General features: G+C 35.5%; 1 non-coding gene across 1 annotated transcript; it reads left to right on the top strand.

The window, feature by feature from the left end:
- Positions 1–1,856: 1,856 nt before the first annotated feature.
- On the top strand, positions 1,857–1,928 carry TRNAE-UUC (transfer RNA glutamic acid (anticodon UUC)). Its single transcript has one exon. It is a non-coding gene; the product is annotated as a tRNA-Glu (tRNA).
- The last annotated feature ends 8,518 nt before the right edge of the window (positions 1,929–10,446 follow it).

The following is a 10,446-nucleotide window of genomic DNA, read 5'->3' as shown; positions in this document are numbered from 1 at the left end:
TTGAAAAGTCTTGGGAGTTTCAAATGAATGTGATGAAAGGAAAAATGAATAGGAGTTTCAAATGAATGTGGTAAAAAGAAAAATGCTAGCTTTATAAGTATATAATGATAAGTGGGAAGGCTCCCCAAAACTGACTTTGCTAGTGTCACCCTCCCACCGAAACTCAATGTCTTCGATTTCCAATCGGAGAGTTTATTGTTGATTTTTTCCATCGCTGGCATCCAAGAGCTTTTAGGGTTCATGTTTGCTCCCACAGGAACCCCAAGATACGTGAATGGTAATGAGCACGACTCACATCCCAACGGTGAGGACCATCTATCAACCTCATGTGGATCCACATTAATGTCGTAGACTTTCGATTTGTTGAAGTTAACGCTCAAACCGTAGGATAATTGAAAACACTTGAGTATCCTAGCCAGGTTTTTTATGTTTTGCTTTGACCATTCACCAATGAACAAGGCGCCATCGGCATAGAATAGATGGGAGAGTTGGATATTGGAGTTGGGATTTTCTAATATATGCCCTAAGGACACGTATAAAAAAACATTAATTGAAGTATTAGTTATGAGGAATATTATCATAATTAAATGTGATAGAATTATATTATAAATTTCTCATATTCTTTGTAATTAATGTATTTTACATTTAATGGTAATATTACACATAATTAATGTTCATCGTATTTAATTATGGTCATATTTATTATAATTAATACTTTAATTAATGTTTTTTATATATGCCTTAGACACGTATTGAAAAATCTATTTAATATATGGTTAATGCTATAATACATAAATAAATGAAAATACATTATTGTTCTTATAGTTAGCGAGAGTCAATTGTATAGGTTTTTTTCGCTTTAATAGTTGAGATTATGTCCATAATACCCATATTTTGGGTATGGTTTACTAAATATAGGCACAAAAATTAGGTGTTTCCCAAATAGTCATGGATTTCGCAGAGCTACCTCCGAGGGTTCCGCGGAATAAACTCAATGCTCCAAGAAAACGATGTGACAAAAAAAAGCTGAAGAACAGTGGCACGGAAGGATATACGTTGAAGAATAGTTCCACAAAGCTCCCTCTGCAGCCTCTGTGGATCTGTCAGTTTTACATATATGTCCCTCCTTAATTTATCATATTGCCCTTCCGCAGAGGGTATCCTAATTCCGGAGCTCATGAAGGTTACCTTCGCGGATTGCATGTCTATTTGTAGAATTTTTATATTATTTTGAAGAATACCCCCAAAAATATGTCTATTTGGGGCATAATCCCTTAATAGTTACCCTCATGCCATCATCTTGACCATTTGGCTACAATAACCGTTGAATACTTTTAGAATTTGGAATGAAATAATGAAATACTGTTGTACACTATATAACTCTAATAACACATATATAATGTTTCTGATAATATAAAAAGTAACCATGAGTTTTATATGAATTTGATTTTTGTTGTCGACTTGCCATTTAAAAAAAATGCAAAGTGAAGCAAAATAACGGGATTAATGGAAACTGAACATAATTTCATTACTTCATTCATGAATATGATCTTCTTTTGAAATTTATTTTGTCTGGGTTATGATTTTTAATAGGTCTTGAAATTTGTCACAACTCACAAAGGTTATCTTATTTTTATGAATTTAATCATAATATTTTGTGAATTCAGTAATATATCAATGGCACTATATATGGATTCAGAATTAAAATCGAATATCAGGGTTTATAACATTAAAAAAATGTTACTTGCAAACAACAGGCTTTATTCCATTTTTTGGGTAGAATTTTGGTTTTGTGGTGAGTCTGATGGATAATATTTCATGTACAAATAATTTATGCCTAAAATAGAACACAAGATTCCATTGTCGTCCAGCGGTTAGGATATCTGGCTTTCACCCAGGAGACCCGGGTTCGATTCCCGGCAATGGAACTTCTTTTTTTTCAAATTCTCCATTTTAAATTTTACTAAAAGTGACCTTTACTATTTGGAGGTTTTCATTTTACCCCTGTAGGTTTCTAACATTCGAATTTTGTCAAAATATCCGTAAAAGTGTTATTTTTTCTACACATCTTCAATAGATCTGCGAAAAAACCCCAATAATAAATTTTCGAAAATTCCTATGTTATTCATATTCTTCATTTCCAAGTCTGAAATATAATAAATTTATTTTGGAAAATTATATATTTGTACATGAAAATTGTTTGACGATGACACATATCGACATTATGTATCAAACATTCTACATGATCCATACACGTCTTGTTCTTATTTATAATATTTGTATTCTTTTAATTTTTTTAAATTGCAAAGTGACCCATCAAAAAATGAAACATATACTTTATAAAAGTAGACCTACAATGTATGTAATATCTTTTCACAAAATGCACATAAAGCAACTATATGCTTGATCAATTAATCATTTAATATCTTTGCATGTCTTCATCTTGAATATTTAATTATTGATCGTAGCGTATCATTTGGAGTGCGAAAACACCTTTAAATGTGACAAATTTTGTATGTTGTCATAAATTGTGACAATAGAATACGAGAATGAGGAAAATATACATCTATCTTACATAAGTAAATAAATACACATCTTATAAACACATCCAAGTAATTGTTTTTTTTTTCTCACTCGCTATCATAACTTGATGATTGTAAGATTTTTATGTCAACAACGAAATATCATAACAGTTATTTTAATCTTGGTCTTGGACGGAATATCTCTTATATCAAACTATCTTATCAGTATGTTCGTTCCTCAAAATTTGAAAGTCATGTGCAAGTTAGGCCCAAAACTAGTAAACGATAAAACAACAAATATATAAATCTTTATTTTCAAGCATCCAATATGAAAAATTCTGAACATATACAAAAAATGTATATCACATATTTTAGGCAAAAGCAACATTTAACAATTATTCCAAAAATATTAGTCTAAGTAAACATATGAGATAGTTCGATAATACTTTATTCTTAGACAAACATATACTTATCTACTTGTCTACCTACTTGTGAGACATGCATATGCATACAAAATTAGTCGGTAATGTCGCCACATCAAAATGGTAACTCATTTTTCAAACATGTCACCTAAATTTTTATAATTATTTATATATCGGTAAGATGTCATTTATTTTTCAAAAATGGTTTTCACTGTTATATCAATAATTACTTTATATTTTTTTTAACATGTATCTTAAATATTTGAGAAAATAACATTGTAGCTCATCCAAGTTTCAAGTTATGGTCTACATGGCCCTTATTATTATTGTTATTGTTGTAGTTGTTGTTGTTGTTGTTGTTATTATTATTATTATTATTATTATTTTGCTTTATAGGGGTATAAGGCCGGTAATGACCTGGTTTTTAGCCACCTTCACCTAAAACAACCGATATGATGTCACAAGTACACTTGAAGCACATGTGGCGCAAACGTTAACATTGATGTGACAGGTAATTAAATGTGGTTGTCATAAGTTTCATTTTCCTCTTTATATTTCTTTCAATGAAATTTCGAGTCTATTTGTCCTTGGTTCATCAGATGTGTTTCTAGTGAGAGATAAAGGCGTTCTTCAACGTCATGTTGAATTCCGATTTTGCCTCTATTTTCTTCGGTTATGGTGCTTTCTGTAAGTAGGGAGAGAAATCGAGGATGTATCATCTTCTTTGGATTCAAAATTGCTTAAAGTCCAAAACTATGGAATTGAAAAGGACATGAGAAGAAGAAAGAAATGAACCCTAAAGTTGAATACTCAATTGATTTTGTTATTTGACTTCGAAACCTCTGTAACAATAAATTTAAAGATCAACAACAACATATTTCACCATCTTAATGTTCTTAAAATGCAAGAGATTTGATCATTAGAAGAGGATGAAGAAAGAAACACTAAACAAAATCTTGGAACCCAATTTGGAGCGTATGAGAGACCTATTTTAAATGCACAAACCTATTTTTAATTGTACGATTAATTGACTAATACGAATTTTTACTCACTCATATATATATATATATATATATATATATATATATATATATATATATATATATATATAAGTTTTACATAGACGTAGTGGTAAACGAGCAACAAGTTGTGCCACAACCCCTTTTTGGATGACAAAACTAATTCTTTCAAAAACAATATTTATAGATATTGGGGTCATAACATTACTATGCATGGCCCGTTGGACTCTATTGGGGAGCTCTACGGCATTTGGCATAAATGTTCAGCTTTTAGAGGGGCAATATACTTATTTGTGAAAACGCTAAAGTCAAAGACTGGAATCGTATCACAAAGACATACCAAAGAACAAACATAATCATAATCAATACCACATATATCACTATCTCGTAATATGTGGTCTTGCAACATCCACGATTGAACTCGTGAGGCCACAAAAGCATAGAAGGAAGCCTCTACCGCTGAGTACTACCTGAAACCTCCAAACCTAATGAGTAATGAAGCAAGTTTCCATTGAATATCCCTAAAGAAAGGACCCTTACCAACCACAATGTCCTCAATCGACCCACGTAACCCTTTATCACAACACAAGGCTACCTCCTCCATGTGAACGAGTTGGCATGTCCTCGGGCAAAAGAAAAGTTTGGCGATGCTCATGCAAGATCGAAGCAAAAGGAGCTCACTTTGGGGGTGTAAAATCCCAAAATTTTACAAGCAAAAATTTCATTTTTAATTTAATAATTATAAAACCATTTGTCTGAAAACATCATAGAATCAAAATCAATGTATCGATAGTCAAAACATGTCATGATAAAACAATAGTAAAGTATAAATCCCAAAGATCTCTTGTGCGGAAAATGTAGTGTGATGCGTTGCGATCATGTCGGCTCCTTTCCCTTCGAAGAGGAAGTACCTGAAACCAAAAATGAAAATCGTAAGCACAAATCTTAGTGAGTTCCCCCATCATACCACATAATCACATAATGTCAAGCATATTTTGGTGCCCGACCTACCCTGCCAAGCATATCTGGGTGCTCGACCTACCCTGCCAGGCATATCTGGGTGTCCGACCTACCCCCTGGTTTATCACAACCAGCTATGGGGACTATTTCACCCCTTACCACTACCGCATAATACATAGCATAAACATACTGTCAGGCATATCTGAGTGCCCGACCTACCCTTGGGTTTATCTCAACCTACTACGGGGTCTAATCTACCCCTCCTACCACTATCACATAATATCATAGCATACTAGCACATAAAGCATAACAGATAGTGGCATACCAGACAGTTATCACAAAGACAATCATCTCAACTATAATCAACTACTGGTGGGCCGACATTGGTGACTTCGACCCACTTCTACTGGAAGGTAACTCACCTCAAATGTCGTGAAGTAGCTAAACTATCCTCGACTCTGAAATCAACCTCACTCAAACTCCTACACATAAAAGATTTCCTTTAATTACCCTTTCATACTTATAATCCCTTACGGGTCAACTTTGGTCAAAGTCAAAGGCACAGTCAAACACCCTGGTCAAAGTCAACATCCTGGGTTGACAACTCGTCGAGTTGATCCATCAACTCATCGAGTTCCATGAATCATAAACCCTGAAATCGCGATCCAACTCATCGAGTTCTTTCACAACTCGTCGAGTTCCTTCTATCTACAGAATCGAAACTTCTCCAGTCAAATCGTCGAGTCATCCTTGGACTCGTCAAGTTTTTCACTTTATAGAATCGGGACACTTCGACCCAACTCGTCGAGTTCCTCTATGGACTCCGCGAGTTCTTCAGTCTGTTAAGCCATCTTAATAGATTAAGCTCCTATACTTTAGATCTAAGCTCCATACTCCATCTATATACTGAAAATGTCCTTTTAAGGGTAAAGTTTCCAACTTTACCCGTTAATAGCCTTCCTTAATGGGTTTAGCTCAAACCCTAACTCGTTAAGACCTAGATCTTGATCCAAAAGCCATTAATACTTTAAGTTAGGGCATACAAATTGAGATCTCGTGACATCCACATTCTCACGTCCAGAAAAGACCGATTATGTTTATGTTTTATAAAAATCAGAGTACCCTTTTCATAAAAATGTTGCGGAATTTGTTCCCAGAAAAACATGATAAATACGTTATCAAAGCATTTCTGAAGAAATGTATTTTTTTATTTATTTTAAAACATTGGATGTCATCGTCAATACAGAAACATAAGCATAAATAGAACTTACATTCATTATCACTAGTGATTTACATCTCCTTAATCTCTCAGTGTATGTTGGGTCAAAAATATGGTTTATACTTTGTTTTTCTAGAAAATTGTATTTTTATGTAATATCTTATGTGTTTACGGTCATGTAGGTGTTTACGGTCCAATGGGTGTTTACGGCCGTAAACCCATTTACGACTGTAAACCCATTTACGGCCCATGTTTCTCATGTGTGTGAAGGGTGTGAGAAAAGATTGATGAACATAAGAGAACATAGGAGCCTATATGTGTGTGTGAATCTTTTGTATCTGGAACTTTAATTCTAATCAATTCATATAGAGATTCATATTCTTCTTCTTCTTCTTCTCTTCTATTTGATCTGACATCATCCGTTTGATTGAGATTCCGCACCATTAAACGGATCTGATTGATACACAGGCAAATTAGGGACTTACAATTGGTATCAGAGCAAGATTGTATCAATCAGTTTTTGTCAGATCTGGAGCTTATTTGATCTTATTTTTCAAAAAATTTCTGCGTTTTTTGATAGATCTCTAAAAATTAGGGGGTTTGTTCGACCCGTTTTTCATAAAAATGGGTTTTTGATCGAGTTTTGGAGCAAAAATGGGCAAAAATCGTTGTTTTTGGCCGTAACCAGCAAGGCGGCGGCGGCGTTTACGGTCAGCAGCTAGGGTTTCCGAGCTTACGGTCCGAGGTTTACGGTCCGAGGCCTCGGAGTTTACGGCTCGCGTTTACAGTCAGCAGCAGTTTACGGTTCGCACCTCAGCCTCGTCCTCGCCTCGCACCTCGGTCTCGCATCGCGTTCAGCAAGCTTCGCAGCAGTCCTCATAGCACAGCAGCTTCGCATTAAAAATATTGAAACGGATTGGGGGGGGGTGATGGGGATCGAACCCGGGACCTCTAGGTCATTGCCACAACGCTTTACCAACTCAGCTAGCGGACACCTTTGCTCCCTCCTTCGAAATTTAATTCATATAGTGTCTCTCTCGGTTCCAAATTTCGCAAATTGACTCTTTAAACCCCAAAATTCAATTTCTTTTCATTTTAAATTCCACATTCAACCAAAAATTATAATTTTTTTATTTTTGACTTTTATTTTTGACTTTTTATTTAAAATTTTGACCTTTGACTTTAAACTTTGACTTTTTCGTTTAACTTTTAAATTTTCAAATTTAGCTTTTCGGTTTGACTTTTGAGTTTGACTTTTTAAATTTGACTTTTAAGGTTGACTTTCTCGGTTTTTAAGTCAAAGGGAAATTAAAAAAATTATTATACATATATTAAAAAAAAAGAGTTTTGAAAACATTCCGGTCACTGAAGTTACATGTACTCCAGCTTGTGAAACTACGTAAATTTCTTCGGGAACAAATTGATTTATTAAAAAGAGAAGTTGAGGACCTAAAATACGAAGGATATACCCTTAGGAAAGGTCAGAAACCTCTGAAAGATCAATTAGAAGCCAAAATCAATGATTTCCGAAAGCTTCAAGAAGATTACAGCAATAAGTGTGAAAATTATGATTACATTAAGGAAAAACTTGTTGCTGTAACTGAAGAACTTAACGCTTTGAAAATTAAGTGTGGAAAAACAGATATTAGTTTCAAAAATTATACTGCGTCAAGTCAGACAGTTGAGTCCCTATTTGAAACCCAATTAAAATTTAAAGATAATCAAAACAAGGGTCTAGGGTATGATAGTGTTCCTCCACCTTTTAATCATAACTACACATCCATCCCTATGACACAGGAAGAAATTGACAGGGAGGCACATCTTCAATATGGAAAACCGTCTGGATTTGTGTCAGGAGGTATTCAGGTTGAAGATTCTAATGTTTCTACTTTATGTGCAGGTAAAGTAGCAGAAGATGAGAACAAGGAGAACACTACTGAACAAACAAATGACTCCTTGAACTCAGAATCTGTTGCTTCAAATTCTGTTACTCCTAACAAACCTGCTGTTGATAAATATAGGCCACCAATTCCAGCGAAACAGAGTGCCTCCTGCAATTGTGCATGTGGGAAAAATCAGAGACAAGGTAAGGATTCGCTACCAGGGGCAGGAAGAAACAATTTCCCAGTGAAAAAAAAAAGACTTGTTTTCACTGTGGAACACCTGGTCATATTGCACGAAACTGTCCAAATCGCACATACATTCCCTGTTACGCACAAGGCTGGCAGAACGCGCCAAGAGGGAGACACTCCAAAAGATACCCCTCGAGATCACGATCAGAAATTGACGACTGGAATGCCAAGAAGGCCAAGAATTCAACTCCCAAGGCCAAGAATCAAACCCACAAGGCCAAGAATCAAACCCACAAGGCCAAGAATCCGAATCCCAAGGGCAAGAAGGGAATGTCAGCCAAGAAGCCAAATCAAAGAGATGATCCTGTAAAGTCAAAATCAAAGTTATCTCGAAGATCGGCTTCAAGTTCCAAAGCAAGTACTGAGCCACCCATCAAATCGAAAAAGAAATGGGTTAAACCCAACTACAAATGGGTTCCAAAGGCTCACTCTCCCAAATTAACTAATGACTCTAATATTTCTTCATCTTCTGTTTGTGATAAACATGATATGTCATGGGAGAGAGTATTGTGCAAGGATGAAAAAGGTCGATCCAATTTCAAAATGGATTGGGTTCCAAAGACCAATTGATCCCGCTCTGTGTCAGAGCAGCTATGGAGGCATATGATCAGACTTTGGTTTGTTGGTAGTGGCTGTTCCTGGTACATGATAGGGGACATCTCCCAACTGTACAACACTCAGAACTTTGTTTGAGAGTATGTGTCATTTGCGGGAAAAGAAGAAAAGAAGGGGTCACTCATGAGGTTAGTGCTTAATGACATGAAGAATTTTCAGATCTGTTCTGAGATTATGCGTGCTGTTCTCAGACATTCTAGATGCAAATTCAATCGGTGACTTTCAGTTTGAGTTTTCTTCTCTATACTACTGAGTTTTTCTTAAGCTGTTTCGTTTTAAAGACTAATTTTTGTTTTAGGATAGTTTAAATTTGCGCATTTACTTTCATTTCTCTCCTATGCACAAATTTAGGGGGAAAAATAAAAACAAAACAATTTTTTTTAAAAAAAAAGCGGTGTTAATGAAATGTGCTTGAGGGAGATGTTTTGGGAAGTGATATAATCATGTGATAACAGGCAATCTGAATCTGTGTAAGGGACTGAATCTGAATTGTCTAGGCTCTGTGTTCGATGCGCTGGTAGGCACGAAAGATTTTAAATGGACTTTAGTAGGAGGAGTTAAAACTTAAGAAATTCAAGGACTTGACAAACATTGACCTAGTTAGATCCGTTTAGCCTGACAATACGACACTCAGATAGGTTGAGCAGGGAGATATACATGAGAATCTATCGGTCACACTAAATGAACCCGTATCTAGAACTGTGGATTCACTTTTCCTCGATGTGCGGATTCTGTTCTTAATTCCGGTTGGATGGGGTGACTGGGGAATTCCGATAAGCTAGGTATGTAGAAGGTTATTTTCTTTCTTTCTTTCTGTCTGTTAGTCATATGTTGCCTCCTCTGCATGATCGAGAGATCCGACCTGGACTGTAACATATGCAATTCTATCTCTCTGCATCTTCTCTCTATGCAATTCTTTCTATCTGTTAGCCATATACTGTCTCCTCTGCGTGACTCAAAATCCGACCTGGTACACAGTATATGCAACGTTCTCTTCTCAATCCCTATTAAACTTCAGTTAGCCATTATTGGATTAGTGTCTAAGTCCATAACTATTCTGATATGTACTTGACCCGATTATGAGCATGGTCCTTTTGGGTTGCCTTCACCATAGCAATATGTAGGATGAATTAAGGAGAGAAGGGTTTAAATATGATTTATTAATATATTATGAGAATAATATATTAAAGGAGAAATCATATTGTTTAATTAATATTAGTCAATAATTAATTATGAATTAATTTTGTGGCTAAAAGAGATTAATTAAACTTAGGGGACTGGACTGCAATTATTGGATAATTGAGTTATTGGGCTAAGGAATGCTAAAGGAACAAGGGGTGAACGAAATTATGATGGAAGCCCATCATATTTTCATCCATGGCCTTATCCAGAAAGTTCCATGGGCTGCTTAGAGTTTAAGCTGTCCACTAGGGTTTTGACTGAAACCCTAGCAGCCCACACAAGTATATAAAGGACCTCTTAGGCCCCAAAAACGTGGACAACTGATTCTCTAGGGTTTCCAGCCGTTTTTGGTGCCTCCCCTCTCTTCTCCTCTTC

Source organism: Lactuca serriola, chromosome 7 (genome assembly GCF_051521515.1).
Source record: "Lactuca serriola cultivar US96UC23 chromosome 7, Lser_US96UC23_V15, whole genome shotgun sequence".
NCBI classification, from domain to species: Eukaryota; Viridiplantae; Streptophyta; class Magnoliopsida; order Asterales; family Asteraceae; genus Lactuca; species Lactuca serriola.
Note: the sequence above shows the minus strand (reverse complement) of the source record. Positions and strands in the feature narration are given on the sequence as shown.